Raw genomic sequence first — 16,299 nt, 5'->3', positions numbered from 1 at the left:
TGTCTGTTGTAGTTCTGTTCTAGTTCTGCTTTAGTTCTGTTCTAGTCTGTTCTAGTTCTGTTCTAGTTCTGTTCTAGTTCTGTTCTAGTTCTGTTCTAGTTCTGTTCTAGTTCTGTTCTAGTTTCTGTTCTAGTTCTGTTCTAGTTCTGTTCTAGTTCTGTTCTAGTTCTGTTCTAGTTCTGTTCTAGTTCTGTTCTAGTTCTGTTCTAGTTCTGTTCTAGTTCTGTTCTAGTTCTGTTCTAGTTCTGTTCTAGTTCATTCTAGTTCTGTTCTAGTTCTGTTCTAGTTCTGTTCTAGTTCTGTTCTAGTTCTGTTCTAGTTCTGTTCTAGTTCTGTTCTAGTTCTGTTCTAGTTCTGTTCTAGTTCTGTTCTGTTCTAGTTCTGTTCTACTTCTGTTCTAGTTCTGTTCTAGTTCTGTTCTTGTTCTGTTCAAGTTCTGTTCTAGTTCTGTTCTAGTTCTGTTCTGTTCTAGTTCCGTTCTAGTTCTGTTCTAGTTATGATCTAGTTCTGTTCTAATTCTCTTCTAATTCTGGTTCCGTTGTAGTTTTGTTCTTGTTCTGTTTTAGTTCTATTCTAGTTCACTTTAAGTTAATATCTAATTCAACACCACTTCAGTTAAATATTGCATCAGAAAAATTGTTGTATGAACTGTATCCCAACAACCCCTTTAATCGAATTAACGTGACTGTTTAAATGCTAATTCGCAAAACCGTCCTTACTAAACTCTCCAAGGCAGGCGCCCCTCCTCATCATAATGAAAACATGAGTGTTTAACAATTCTCACACCAAAGTATTAAATTGATTTTTATTATTTTGCCAACAAGCTGCCAGGCAGTCAGTTAGTCAGTTCATTCATTTAAATACTTTTGGAATACACGCTAAAACCAACATGTTGTTAATGTTTTATATTTTAGGTCTTTCGGTTTTAATACCAGCGTTTTATACCAGTTTTGACTATAAATGATGAAAAGTAATGTGAAAAGAAAGAAGGTTAAAAATACAAACGAATTGCACTTAAAATGTAATTAATCATTTATTTTATTAGATGCAATTTTTAAGTGGTATTGCTACTTACAAATTAACGCAAAACTAAAACACTCAAATAAAAACTACAAAATACTCATATAAATTTAAATTGAAAATACAAGTCGAGTAGCCTGCTTGATATCTACCTGAATGAGTTTTTTTAATTTTTACTATTTTAATTGAAAAAAAGTAGTTTAACAGCTTTTTTCATGCTGTGAAATAAAACAGATCAAAGTAACTACTGACTTTTTGCTGTTGCACTTTTAAATCCAATCAATAATTTTGTCAAGTTTGGGAAGCAATCCCAACAAATACTCTACAACAAATTAATAAATGTATAAATATAAATATGAAAATAAAATTTTGTGATTAGAGCTTTTATGTTATTTATTTTTTTCATTATTGTTTGTTAGTTAACCTTCCCCATTTGAGACTTTTTTATACAATTTGTTTCTTACTTGGGTTTTGTAATTGACATTGCAATTATCACTTGAAATATTGCTAATCACAGGAAATAGAGTAAAACTAATGCAAGTTTTTTTATATTTTTAATTCATTTTTTTATTATGTATTATTTATAGAAAATTTAATGAGCTGGTTTTTATTAAATTTTTTTTGTTTTGTAATGCGAACCATTTCTTGTTTATTTAATATGGAGTGGTTATTGAAATTAATATTTTATTTTTCTTTAATTAATGTTATTTAAATGAATGTCATACATACATTGTAATAATTAACATTTGCAAACAAATTTTACGAGGTCAAGTCGTTAAGGTTTTACTGCGATCAAGTTTGAAAAGCTTTTAATTAAACTTTTAATTTTAATCATTTATTTGATAAAAGGTACTTATTTATATCAAACTGGAATTAAGCAAAATTCTATACATTTTTTTAAGTATGTAGTAGTATAGTTAGTAGGGTAGTTCTAGTTCAGTTTTAGTTTAATATTATTTCAGTACTAGTTTTATTCTAGTTCAGTTCGGTTCAAGTTCGGTTCAAGTTCAGTTCTAGTTCATTTCTAGTTCGGTTCTAGTTCAGTTCTAGTTCAGTTCTAGTTCAGTTCTAGTTCAGATCTAGTTCAGTTAGTTCTAGTTCAGCTCTAGTTCAGCTCTAGTTCAGTCTAGTTCAGTTCTAGTTCAGTTCTAGTTCAGTTTCTAGTTCAGTTCTAGTTCAGTTCTAGTTCAGTTCTAGTTCAGTTCTATTCAGTTCTAGTTCAGTTCTAGTTCAGTTCTAGTTCAGTTCTAGTTCAGTTCTAGTTCAGTTCTAGTTCAGTTTCTAGTTCAGTTCTAGTAGTTCAGTTCTAGTTCAGTTCTAGTTCAGTTCTAGTTCAGTTCTAGTTCAGTTCTAGTTCAGTTCTAGTTCAGTTCTAGTTCAGTTCTAGTTCAGTTCTAGTTCAGTTCTAGTTCAGTTCTAGTTCAGTTCTAGTTCAGTTCTAGTTCAGTTCTAGTTCAGTTCTAGTTCAGTTCTAGTTCAGTTCTAGTTCAGTTCTAGTTCAGTTCTAGTTCAGTTCTAGTTCAGTTCTAGTTCAGTTCTAGTTCTGTTTTAGTTCTGTTCAAGTTCAGTTCTAGTTCAGTTCTAGTTCTGTTCTAGTTCAGTTCTAGTTCTGTACTAGTTCTGTACTAGTTCTGTACTAGTTCTGTCCCAGTTCAGTTCTAGTTCAGTTCTAGTTCAGTTCTAGTTCAGTTCTAGTTGAGTTCTAGTTCAGTTCTAGTTCAGTTCTAGTTCGTTAGTTCAGTTCTAGTTCAGTTCTAGTTCAGTTCTAGTTCAGTTCTAGTTCAGTTCTAGTTCAGTTCTAGTTCAGTTCTAGTTCAGTTCTAGTTCAGTTCTAGTTCAGTTCTAGTTCAGTTCTAGTTCAGTTCTAGTTCAGTTCTAGTTCAGTTCTAGTTCAGTTCTAGTTCAGTTCTAGTTCAGTTCTAGTTCAGTTCTAGTTCAGTTCTAGTTCAGTTCTAGTTCAGTTCTAGTTCAGTTCTAGTTCAGTTCTAGTTCAGTTCTAGTTCAGTTCTAGTTCAGTTCTAGTTCAGTTCTAGTTCAGTTCTAGTTCAGTTCTAGTTCAGTTCTAGTTCAGTTCTAGTTCAGTTCTAGTTCAGTTCTAGTTCAGTTCTAGTTCAGTTCTAGTTCAGTTCTAGTTCAGTTCTAGTTCAGTTCTAGTTCAGTTCTAGTTCAGTTTTAGTTCAGTTCTAGTTCAGTTCTAGTTCAGTTTTAGTTCAGTTTTAGTTCAGTTCTAGTTCAGTTCTAGTTCAGTTCTAGTTCTATTTCAGTTCAGATCTAGTTCAGTTCTGGTTCATTTCTATTTCAGTTCTAGTTTTGTTCTAGTTGTGTTCTAGTTCTGTTCTAGTTATGTTCTAGTTCTGTTTTAGTTCTGTTCTAGTTCTGTTCTAGTTCTGTTCTAGTTCTGTTCTAGTTCTGTTCTAGTTCTGTTCTAGTTCTGTTCTAGTTCTGTTCTAGTTCTGTTCTAGTTCTGTTCTAGTTCTGTTCTAGTTCTGTTCTAGTTCTGTTCTAGTTCTGTTCTAGTTCTGTTCTAGTTCTGTTCTAGTTCTGTTCTAGTTCTGTTCTAGTTCTGTTCTAGTTCTGTTCTAGTTCTGTTCTAGTTCTGTTCTAGTTCTGTTCTAGTTCTGTTCTAGTTCTGTTCTAGTTCTGTTCTAGTTCTGTTCTAGTTCTGTTCTAGTTCTAGTTCTGTTCTAGTTCTGTTCTAGTTCTGTTCTAATTCTGTTCTAATTCTGTTTTAGTTCTGTTCTAGTTCTGTTCTGGTTCTGTTCTAGTTCTGTTCTAGTTCTGTTGTAGTTCTGTTGTAGTTCTGTTCTAGTTCTGTTCTAGTTCTGTTCTAGTTCTGTTCTGGTTCTGTTCTAGTTCTGTTCTAGTTCTGTTCTAGTTCTGTTCTAGTGCCTTTCTAGTTCTGTTTTAATTCAGTTCTGGTTCTGTTTTAGTTCTGTCCTAGTTAAATTTTAGTTAAATTCTAGTTCATTTTTGATCTAACATTAAAGTCTGAAGTACACATTTACCGCAATGTACTTGAATAAATTACGATTAGAGTTTATAAAAAAATTAAATGAATGAATTTATTTTTATGATTATTTTAAAAAGTAAAAATAATTACATATTGAAATATAATTAGAAAAACATTGTAATTTATATTATGAATGCTAATTAAAATCAACGTCTTCGACTATTCATATTGTCTATTAATAAGAAATATGTAATCAAAGATTTCTTTTATTTGTACAAATAAATAAATATTAACCCTTGCAGAATCGCAATAAATGATTTTAATTTACCTGGTCTCAAACATATGTACATTAAGATTACAAGACCAAAAGAGTTCGGATAAATTTGCAATTTAAATTTAAGTAAGATTCCAATCATGTCAGTATCGTTAAAAAGATCTTATAAATTTGTATCCCCTATATATCGCGCAAGAGGTTAAAGTTGAATTTTCATATAGAAATAATTAAAAAACCACAACGACAACTAGAGATACAAAATGATAGAAAACAAATGAACAAAAAAATTCAAACTGGTTCAGATTACACACTCACACGCTCTATTGTTGTCACATTAATTAAGTTGTTGCTGTTTTTTTTTTTTTTGTTTTCTTATTGTTGTTGTTGGTTTCATATGGTTATTGTATACTTTTGGTTTTGTACCCATTTAGTTTTAACAAATATACACTAACAGCAACAATAACATTAGCAGCAGTAGCAACAACAACAATTATAAAAACTGTTAAATTCAATTAAGACAAGTGACAAATGAACAACTAATTGTAAGCAAAACAGCATGAATAATTACAAACATATAAAGTTAGCCATGTTACAATTATACATGAATTTGTATTTATAAGATACTTTTTGTGTATGTGATTTGGGGATTTCATAAATAATATATCATTAATCTATGTGAAAATATCTGCAGTTTTTAATATTGTATAACAGATCGGAAATAAATGTACATTTATAAATATGGAAAACATATTTATCTCTTGTCTTTCATAATTATAAAGTTAAAATCTTGGTAGGAATTGTTTCGAAAAATTACTCGAAAACATTAAAATAAAATTTAATTTGGAATTTAAACTGAACTAGAACTGAACTAGAACTTAACTTGAACTGAACTAGAACAGAACTAGAACAGAACTAGAACAGAACTAGAACAGAACTGAACTAGAACAGAACTAGAACAGAACTAGAACTAGAACTGAACTAGAACTGAACTAGAACTGAATTAGAACTGAACTAGAACTGAACTAGAACTGAACTAGAACTGAACTAAACTAGAACTGAACTAGAACTGAACTAGAACTGAACTAGAACTGAACTAGAACTAGAACTGAACTAGAACTGAACTAGAACTGAACTAGAACTGAACTAGAACTGAACTAGAACTGAACTAGAACTGAACTAAAACTGAACTAGAACTGAACTAGAACTGAACTAGAACTGAACTAGAACTGAACTAGAACTGAACTAGAACTGAACTAGAACTGAACTAGAACTGAACTAGAACTGAACTAGAACTGAACTAGAACTGAACTAGAACTGAACTAGAACTGAACTAGAACTGAACTAGAACTGAACTAGAACTGAACTAGAACTGAATTAGAACTGAACTAGAACTGAACTAGAACTGAACTAGAACTAAACTAGAACTGAACTAGAACTAAACTAGAACTGAAAACTAGAACTGAACTAAACTGAACTAGAACATGAACTAGAACTGAACTAGAACTGAACTAGAACTGAACTAGAACTGAACTAGAACTGAACTAGAACTGAACTGACTAAAGACTGAACTAGAAACGGAACTAGAACTGAACTAGACTGAACTAGAACTGAACTAGAACTGAACTAGAAACGAACTAGAACACTAGAACGACCTAACTGAACTAGAACTGAACTAGAACTGAACTAGAACTGAACTAAACTGAACTAGAACTGAACTAGAACTGGAACTAGAACTGAACTAGAACTGAACTGAACTGAACTAGAACTGAACTAGAACTGTAACTAGAAAACTGGAACTATAAGAACTGAACTAAGAACTGAACTAAGAACTGAACTAGACCACTGAACTAGAACTGAACTATACTGAACTAGAACTGAACTAGAATGAACTAGAAAACTGAACTAGAACTGAAAACTAGAACTGGAACTAGAACTGAACTAGACTGACTAGAACTGAACTAGAAAACTGAACTTAAAACTGAACTAGAACTGAAGCTAGAACTTAGCACTAGAAACTGAACCTAGAAACTGAACAGAACTGAACTAGAACTGAACTAGAACTGAACTAGAAACTGAACTAGAACTGAACTAGAAACTGAACTAGAAACTGAACTAGAACTGAACTAGAACTGAACTAGAACTGAACTAGAACTGAACTAGAACTGAACTGAACTGAACTGAACTAGAACTGACTAGAACTGAACTAGAAACTGAAACTAGAACTGAACGAGAACTGGAACTAGAACTGAACTAGAACTGAACTAGAACTGAACTAGAACTGAACTAGAACTGAACTAGAACTGAACTAGAACTGAACTAGAACTGAACTAGAACTGAACTAGAACTGAACTAGAACTGAACTAGAACTGAACTAGAACTGAACTAGAACTGAACTAGAACTGAACTAGAACTGAACTAGAACTGACTAGAACTGAACTAGAACTGAACTAGAACTGAACTAGAACTGAACTAGAACTGAACTAGAACTGAACTAGAACTGAACTAGAACTGAACTAGAACTGAACTAGAACTGAACTAGAACTGAACTAGAACTGAACTAGAATGAACTAGAACTGAACTAGAACTGAACTAGAACTGAACTAGAACTGAACTAGAACTGAACTAGAACTGAACTAGAACTGAACTAGAACTGAACTAGAACTGAACTAGAACTGAACTAGAACTGAACTAGAACTGAACTAGAACTGAACTAGAACTGAACTAGAACTGAACTAGAACTGAACTAGAACTGAACTAATAGAACTGAACTAGAACTGAACTAGAACTGACTAGAACTGAACTAGAACTGAACTAGAACTGAACTAGAAACTGAACTAAAACTGAACTAGAACTGAACTAGAACTGAACTAGAACTGAACTAGAACTGAACTAGAAACTGAACTAGAACTGAACTAGAACTGAACTAGAACTGAACTAGAACGGAACTAGAACTGAACTAGAACTGAACTAGAACTGAACTAGAACTAGAACTGAACTAGAACTGAACTAGAACTGAACTAGAACTGAACTAGAACTGAACTAGAACTGAACTAGAACTGAACTAGAACTGAACTAGAACTGAACTAGAACTGAATAGAATGAACTAGAAATGAACTAGAAATGAACTAGAACTGAACTAGAACTGAACTAGAACTGAACTAGAACTGAACTAGAACTGAACTAGAACTGAACTAGAACTGAACTAGAACTGAACTAGAACTGAACAAGAATTGAATTAGAACTAACTAGAACTGAACCAGAATTGAACCCGAACTAAAACTGAACTAGAATTGAAATTGATCTGATCTTCCCAATTATTATATTATATTTTTGAATTTATTTATTTCATTACTTTAAAATGAAATAAATTTAATTTTGTAATTAAATACTCTTAATACTCAATATGAAATTCCAATGTTTATTTAATACACTTATTTAATAACATTGTATATTACAAATTTGTTAAATTAATTTCAAAATTCCTTTTGTAGCAATTAATAATAAAATTTCACAGAAGTCAACTTATATAAAGAACTAAATATTTAATATTTGCATAATTATTCATTTGAAATGTTAAAATTTCTCTGTATAACTGAGATTCCCCAGAAAATAACTGCAGCGTTTATCTTGAAAATTTTGTGTAAACAAATGAATAAATTAATTAAATTAAATTTCGTACTCATTGAAAAATGTTTTCATAAATGTGGTAATTGTGTCTGTATAACAATAATTGCTTCAAAAACAATTTATATAAAAGGCGTTCGTTTAGTCATTTAAAGTAATTAATAATTTATAACAATTGTTTTTGCAGTCATTAAATTACAATAATATTTTTAACAATAACAACAAGACAAAAAGGCACAAATACACAATATCTGTTATTACAGCAACAATTTATTATCAACAGCAATTATCGACAAATTTGTAAAAAAAAATACACATGCACTGCAATAAAACAACAACAAAACACTTGCCAGTTTTTGTATAAATATGAAAAATATTAAATAGAATTGTTGTAATGTGTTTATTAGTTGCACAAAAACCCATCAAGGTATTAAATTTTTTCTCCATTTCATTTAAACTATCAGCTATTCTAGATAAATAGATAAAATTTCATAACAACTAAATTGAAAAATAAATAAAAAATGTAATTAACAATTAAATTGATTGTATCATTTATTAAATAAATAATAAAATATTTCAATTGCATTCAATATAAAATTTAAATATTTATGTTTTTTTTTTTTGTGATAGGAATTGAAATGTTTAAAACATTAGAGAATAAAAGGACATTTAAATAAATAGATATTTAGCATATATTTCTGAGAAATTTAATTATGTGTCAGTAATTTGTGACATTCATTTAATAATGATTTTGTTAATTCTAGTTTACATATTTTTATAATTTTCATCTATTAAAGTTTTTAGCTTTTATAAGATTTCGTACACAAATACATGTATATATGTATTTGTGCAATTTGTCATTGTGTAAATCTATCTCTGTTGAAGAATTTGTCAAGGTCTTCTTTTATGACATCAAATTAAAATATTTTTTAAACCTTTAAGATGGAATACGTGTTATCTAAAGAGATAAAATTCAGTTCTAGTTCTAGTTTCAGTTCTAGTTCATTTCTAGTTCAGTTCTAGTTCAGTTCTAGTTCAGTTCTAGTCAATTCTAGTTCAGTTCTAGTCAGTCTAGTTCAGTTCTAGTTCAGTTCAGTTCTAGTTCAGTTCAGTTCTAGTTCAGTTCTAGTTCAGTTCTAGTTCAGTTCTAGTTCAGTTCTAGTTCAGTTCTAGTTCAGTTCTAGTTCAGTTCTAGTTCGTTCTAGTTCAGTTCTAGTTCAGTTCTAGTTCAGTTCTAGTTCAGTTCTAGTTCAGTTCTAGTTCAGTTCTAGTTCAGTTCTAGTTCAGTTCTAGTTCAGTTCTAGTCAGTTCTAGTTCAGTTCTAGTTCAGTTCTAGTTCAGTTCTAGTTCAGTTCTAGTTCAGTTCTAGTTCAGTCTAGTTCAGTTCTAGTTCAGTTCTAGTTCAGTTCTAGTTCAGTTCTAGTTCAGTTCTAGTTCAGTTCTAGTTCAGTTCTAGTTCAGTTCTAGTTCAGTTCTAGTTCAGTTCTAGTTCAGTTCTAGTTCAGTTCTAGTTCAGTTCTAGTTCAGTTCTAGTTCAGTTCTAGTTCAGTTCTAGTTCAGTTCTAGTTCAGTTCTAGTTCAGTTCTAGTTCAGTTTAGTTCAGTTCTAGTTCAGTTCTAGTTCAGTTCTAGTTCAGTTCTAGTTCAGTTCTAGTTCAGTTCTAGTTAGTTCTAGTTCAGTTCTAGTTCAGTTCTAGTTCAGTTCTAGTTCAGTTCTAGTTCAGTTCTAGTTCAGTTCTAGTTCAGTTCTAGTTCAGTTCTAGTTCAGTTCTAGTTCAGTTCTAGTTCAGTTCTAGTTCAGTTCTAGTTCAGTTCTAGTTCAGTTCTAGTTCAGTTCTAGTTCAGTTCTAGTTCAGTTCTAGTTCAGTTCTAGTTCTAGTTCAGTTCTAGTTCAGTTCTAGTTCAGTTCTAGTTCAGTTCTAGTTCAGTTCTAGTTCAGTTCTAGTTCAGTTCTAGTTCAGTTCTAGTTCAGTTCTAGTTCAGTTCTAGTTCAGTTCTAGTTCAGTTCTAGTTCAGTTCTAGTTCAGTTCTAGTTCAGTTCTAGTTCAGTTCTAGTTCAGTTCTAGTTCAGTTCTAGTTCTAGAACTGAACTAGAACTGTTCAGTTCTAGTTCCGTTCTAGTCAGTTCTAGTTCAGTTTTAGTTCAGTTCTAGTTCAGTTCTAGTTCAGTTCTAGTTCAGTTCTAGTTCAGTTCTAGTTCAGTTCTAGTTCCGTTCTAGTTCAGTTCTAGTTCAGTTCTAGTTCAGTTCTAGTTCAGTTCTAGTTCAGTTCTAGTTCAGTTCTAGTTCAGTTCTAGTTCAGTTCTAGTTCCGTTCTAGTTCAGTTCTAGTTCAGTTTTAGTTCAGTTCTAGTTCAGTTCTAGTTCAGTTCTAGTTCAGTTCTAGTTCAGTTCTAGTTCCGTTTCTAGTTCAGTTCTAGTTCAGTTTTAGTTCAGTTCTAGTTCAGTTCTAGTTCAGTTCTAGTTCAGTTCTAGTTCAGTTCTAGTTCAGTTCTAGTTCAGTTCTAGTTCAGTTCTAGTTCAGTTCTAGTTCAGTTCTAGTTCAGTTCTAGTTCAGTTTAGTTGAGTTCTAGTTCAGTTCTAGTTCAGTTCTAGTTCAGTTCTTCAGTTCTAGTTCTAGTTCAGTTCTAGTTCAGTTCTAGTTCAGTTCTAGTTCAGTTCTAGTTCAGTTCTAGTTCAGTTCTAGTTCAGTTCTAGTTCAGTTCTAGTTCAGTTCTAGTTCAGTTCTAGTTCAGTTCTAGTTCAGTTCCGTTTCTAGTTTCTAGTTTAGTAGTTCTAGTTCAGTTCTAGTTCAGTTCTAGTTTCAGTTCAGTTCAGTTCTAGTTCAGTTTCTAGTTCAGTTCTAGTTCAGTTCTAGTTCAGTTCTAGTTCAGTTCTAGTTCAGTTCTAGTTCAGTTCTAGTTCAGTTTCTAGTTCAGTTCTAGTTCAGTTCTAGTTCAGTTCTAGTTCAGTTTAGTTCAGTTTCTTAGTTCAGTTCTAGTTCAGTTCTAGTTCAGTTCTAGTTCAGTTCTAGTTCAGTTCTAGTTCAGTTCTAGTTCAGTTCTAGTTCAGTTCTAGTTTCAGTTCTAGTTCAGTTTCTAGTTCAGTTCTAGTTCAGTTCTAGTTCAGTTCTAGTTCAGTTCTAGTTCAGTTCTAGTTCAGTTCTAGTTCAGTTCTAGTTCAGTTCTAGTTCAGTTCTAGTTCAGTTCTAGTTCAGTTCTAGTTCAGCTCTAGTTCAGTTTTAGTTAAATTTTTGATTAGTTCTACTAAAATGTTTGATTAGTTCTAGATTACTTTTAGTTCTTTTAATGTTTGAGTATAATCCTACCCCCAAAGGGTTAAACTGTTAACATTATAAACCCATTAACAACTTTATGTACAATTTTATATTTATAAACTTACCTTTTTAATTTTAATTTCTGTATAATTTGGTTTTTTGCTGTTTTAAATATTTATTTTAATTTAGTTTTATAATTACACTTAAACAACTGCAGTATAAAATATACATTCATACATATATATTTTTTTTGCTCTTATTTTAAAATGTAAACTTTTATTCACAGTTTTTTTTTCTAATTTTTTCTGTTCTGTTCTGCTTGCACTCGTATTTTATATTTTTTCTTATTTTCCACACAAAAGGTCACGTGTTGTTGGCTGTATTACATTTTGTCTAAATAATGAAAAAAAAAATTATAACAAATTTCTTTTTTATGCAATTTTGTAATAGCAAACAACAACAAAGTTAAAACCACAGCAACAGTATGAGTAAAATAAAACTTTTGTATCCTTGTAAAATTTAAACAAAAGAGAAGCACAGTGTGTGAGAGAGAGTAAAATTTGTTGATGAAGACAGCAACAATACTCACACCATCAACTAGAGATGTTTATAAAATAATGTTGATATGGTTGATAATAATGTTGCTGATATATAGATAATGAGGTTGCTGCTGTTGTTGTTGTTAATAATTATTATAATAATGTTGTAATTTATCTTTTCTATTTATATTTTTTCTGGTTTCTCTTCGATGTTTTTGAAGTGTAGGTATGTATTTATGTAACTATGTGCAAGTGTATGAGTTGTGTTTATATACTTTATCTAAATGGTATTGTTTTCTTTCTCCTTTGCTATTTTGTTGTTGTTATTTCTTCTATATATAGATATCACTGTTGTTGTTGTTTTTAATCCTTAATTAGTGTAACAAGGTGCAAATTAATCCACTTTAGTTAATTAAATTGTTTAGTATGTTACAACTCAGTAGGAGGGATTTGTTTTTTATTTCTATTATTTTCCCTTGTTACTACAGCTTTTGATAAGTTTATTTATTAATTTATTTTTAATCTATTTTTCTTGTTTTTATTGTATAAATAATTAATTTTATTTTTATCTTATATTTTTTCCTTTCTATATAACTTTGTTTACACTGTTATTTGTTGATGTTTAATATATTTTTTTTTTGCTATTTATTCTCAGTTATAATTTTAATATGAAATTTCCACTTTTTTGCTATAATAGATTTTATTTTTTTATATTTCAGATTTATTGATTGATTTGACTTGCATTAAATAGTGACAATATGTACCTGGAAAGAGAAGAACGAAATTGAAATAAGTAAGTGCATGTTTTATATTTTAAATTTTAATTTAATGTTTTAATTACATAATATGAAAAATATTAAAAAGTAATACAGAAAACGAATTGTTTAAAATTGTTTTGAAATGTTGTAAAATCGCCCGTTGGCAAAGCTCATAAATTTAAAAAATTTTGTTAATACAGTTCTATTTTAGTTAACTTTTAATCCTGGCAATGTTCAGTTCCATTTCTGACTAAATTCCAGTTCAGTTCTAGCTCTGTTCTTGCTCATTTTTAGTTCAGTTCTAGTTGAGTTCTAGTTGAGTTCTAGTTTAGTTCTAGTTGAGTTCTAGTTGAGTTCTAGTTGAGTTCTAGTTGAGTTCTAGTTCAGTTCTAGTTCAGTACTAGTTCAGTTCTAGTTCAGTACTAGTTCAGATCTAGTTCAGTTCTAGTTCAGTAGTTCAGTTCTAGTTCAGTTCTAGTTCAGTTCTAGTTCAGTTCTAGTTCAGTTCTAGTTCAGTTCTAGTTCAGTTCTAGTTCAGTTCTAGTTCAGTTCTAGTTCAGTTCTAGTTCAGTTCTAGTTCAGTTCTAGTTCAGTTCTAGTTCAGTTCTAGTTCAGTTCTAGTTCAGTTCTAGTTCAGTTTCTAGTTCAGTTCTAGTTCAGTTCTAGTTTAGTTCTAGTTCAGCTCTATTTCAGTTGTAGTTCAGTTCTAGTTCAGTTCTAGTTCAGTTCTAGTTCAGTTCTAGTTCAGTTCTAGTTCACTTCTAGTTCAGTTCTAGTTCAGTTCTAGTTCACTTCTAGTTTACTTCTAGTTCACTTCTAGTTCACTTCTAGTTCAGTTCTAGTTCAGTTCTAGTTCAGTTCTAGTTCAGTTCTAGTTCAGTTCTAGTTCAGTTCTAGTTCAGTTCTAGTTCATTTCTAGTTCACTTCTAGTTCAGTTCTAGTTCAGTTCTAGTTCACTTCTAGTTCACTTCTAGTTCACTTCTAGTTCACTTCTAGTTCAATTCTAGTTCACTTCTAGTTCAGTTCTAGTTCAGTTCTAGTTCAGTTCTAGTTCAGTTCAGTTCTAGTTCAGTTCTAGTTCAGTTCTAGTTCAGTTCTAGTTCAGTTCTAGTTCAGTTTCTAGTTCAGTTCTAGTTCAGTTCTAGTTCAGTTCTAGTTCAGTTCTAGTTCAGTTCTAGTTCAGTTCTAGTTCAGTTCTAGTTCAGTTCTAGTTCAGTTCTAGTTCAGTTCTAGTTCAGTTCTAGTTCAGTTCTAGTTCAGTTCTAGTTCAGTTCTAGTTCAGTTCTAGTTCAGTTCTAGTTCAGTTCTAGTTCAGTTCTAGTTCAGTTCTAGTTCAGTTCTAGTTCAGTTCTAGTTCAGTTCTAGTTCAGTTCTAGTTCAGTTCTAGTTCAGTTCTAGTTCAGTTCTAGTTCAGTTCTAGTTCAGTTTAGTTCAGTTCTAGTTCAGTTCTAGTTCAGTTCTAGTTCAGTTCTAGTTCAGTTCTAGTTCAGTTCTAGTTCAGTTCTAGTTCAGTTCTAGTTCAGTTCTAGTTCAGTTCTAGTTCAGTTCTAGTTCAGTTCTAGTTCAGTTCTAGTTCAGTTCTAGTTCAGTTCTAGTTCAGTTCTAGTTCAGTTCTAGTTCAGTTCTAGTTCAGTTCTAGTTCAGTTCTAGTTCAGTTCTAGTTCAGTTCTAGTTCAGTTCTAGTTCAGTTCTAGTTCAGTTCAGTTCTAGTTCAGTTCTAGTTCAGTTCTAGTTCAGTTCTAGTTTAGTTCTAGTTCAGTTCTATTTCAGTTGTAGTTCAGTTCTAGTTCACTTCTAGTTCACTTCTAGTTCACTTCTAGTTCAGTTCTAGTTCAGTTCTAGTTCAGTTCTAGTTCAGTTCTAGTTCAGTTCTAGTTCAGTTCTAGTTCATTTCTAGTTCAGTTCTAGTTCAGTTCTAGTTCACTTCTAGTTCACTTCTAGTTCACTTCTAGTTCACTTCTAGTTCAGTTCTAGTTCAGTTCTAGTTCACTTCTAGTTCACTTCTAGTTCAATTCTAGTTCACTTCTAGTTCACTTCTAGTTCAGTTCTAGTTCAGTTCTAGTTCAGTTCTAGTTCAGTTCTAGTTCTAGTTCAGATCAGTTCTAGTTCAGTTCTAGTTCAGTTCTAGTTCAGTTCTAGTTCAGTTCTAGTTCAGTTCTAGTTCAGTTCTAGTTCAGTTCTAGTTCAGTTCTAGTTCAGTTCTAGTTCAGTTCTAGTTCAGTTCTACTTCAGTTTTAGTTCAGCTATATTTCAGTTCTAGTTCAATTCTAGTTCAGTTCTTATTCTGTTCTATTCTGTTCTGATTAATTGTTTTGTTTCCTTTGTTTCCAGTAAAAATATCAATTTATGAAATATTTTGCCAATATGGCTCTAAATTAAGCAAGTTTCTCCTCTCCCTTTTGTTTAAGGGAGTGACCAAATCAAATTAATTTTTTAGCACATAGTGAGGTAATTATTTTTTTCAAAAATATTCCCTAAACTCTAATCGATTAATTATGTATTTAAAATTAAGCCATCCATTATGGATTTTGTCGAACTATTAAATCATTTCCAACAGCTTGAAATAAGTCTACTTTCAAAACTCCCTCCATAAATAAAACAAAATTAAAACTTAACACAAAATTCCTTTTATCTCTATGATTTCATTCCACATTTATTTTTGCGCTATTATTAATTTGTTTCCACTTCCAGTCTTTCGAAAATGTTTTATAATTAAACTCAAAAAATATTTAAAAAAAGCAGAGAATTAACAATTTGAATTTTTCTTGTACAATAAACAAATTAACAAATTTCTCACGCTTTATCGCTTTAAAAAGCAATTAAGTATTTAAAGTTCATAAATGTCAGTAAATTGTTTTTTTTTTTCATATTGTTAATGGGACTTCAAGCTCAAAACACATACACAGCGACGGACAGACAGACACCACTTAGCAATATAACAACAGCTATAATAATAAAATTAACAAAAAAATAAATAAAAAAGAAATATGCAAAAAAAAAAAGAATAAGTAAGAAAATAAGTATGGCATGGACAGCCAAAAACAGAAATGTTAAAAATAATTTTTTTTTAAATGAAAAGTATTTATTTACTCGCATGTAGGAAAACACATTCAGCTCAGCTAAATGCGAGTAAAATATAAAGCCCGTCGGCAAGTTTAATTGTTAAACAATTTAAACTACAACAACAAAAAGAAAACGAATAATGAGTATAAAATAAATGATGTGTTATCACAACATAATTAACACAATATCACTGGCTTTACACTGTAACTGCTAATATTTTTTTTAATGTGAGTGTAAAAAGCTTAACCCATAAAGCATCATTTAGCATAAAAGACACATTTAGTAAAAATGCCTGAATTTAAAAATTTAAAAGACGTATTTAGTAAAAATGCCTGAATTTTAAAACATTTCTTGGTATTAAAATTTTTATTTTGGGTGTATAATTTCAAAATTTGTGAAAGAATTCTTTATAAAAACAAATAATAGTTGGACGAAGTAATATGTCTGAACCAAAAAGCGGATAAGACATCCGAAAATCTTTAGTAGTAATTTCTACAATAGTGGAATGACTCATTTTCATTACTTACTTAAAAATACCAGATCGCGATTAAATTTGATAGAAAATTATCCACCAGATTTCATGAAAATCGGCCCATAATTGAGCTCATTCTCATGTAAACCTTTCCACAGAATATCAATTTATAGCAACAAAAAAAAAAAAAAATATAGTTAAAAAGATATAGATACAATCAAATTAATATGATTTTAAAGAAATTAAAGACTCTTTAAAATTTTATTCCATATTGATCCTAGCCTCTATTAAAGGTCCTCTAACGAAAGTCGCCCTGATACCCTAATTAATATCGATATGTGGTAAT

At 30.7% G+C, this 16,299-nt stretch overlaps 1 protein-coding gene and 1 long non-coding RNA gene across 3 annotated transcripts in view; one reads left to right on the top strand and one right to left on the bottom strand.

Annotated features, from left to right (window-relative positions):
- Positions 1-12,250, bottom strand: part of LOC119604453 (putative mediator of RNA polymerase II transcription subunit 26) — a 143,558-nt gene extending 131,308 nt beyond the window's left edge. The window contains exons 1-2 of one of the 2 annotated variants that reach the window (XM_037957078.1): positions 11,936-12,250; positions 11,247-11,514 (exon numbers count right to left, since the gene is read on the bottom strand). The gene's annotated coding sequence lies outside the window, so the exon portion shown is untranslated. Of the gene's footprint in view, positions 1-11,246 lie in introns of both variants that reach the window. The other variant, XM_037957077.1, reaches the window with a different exon arrangement.
- LOC119604455 overlaps positions 1-12,449 on the top strand; it is a 156,957-nt gene extending 144,508 nt beyond the window's left edge. The window contains exon 4 of the long non-coding RNA XR_005231514.1: positions 12,380-12,449. This is a non-coding gene — a long non-coding RNA (uncharacterized LOC119604455). The remainder of the gene's footprint in view (positions 1-12,379) is intronic.
- The last annotated feature ends 3,850 nt before the right edge of the window (positions 12,450-16,299 follow it).

The sequence above is a fragment of the Lucilia sericata genome, unplaced genomic scaffold (genome assembly GCF_015586225.1).
Source record: "Lucilia sericata isolate MDLA Ls3-8-SP2 unplaced genomic scaffold, ASM1558622v1 Contig000396F_arrow, whole genome shotgun sequence".
NCBI classification, from domain to species: Eukaryota; Metazoa; Arthropoda; class Insecta; order Diptera; family Calliphoridae; genus Lucilia; species Lucilia sericata.
Note: the sequence above shows the minus strand (reverse complement) of the source record. Positions and strands in the feature narration are given on the sequence as shown.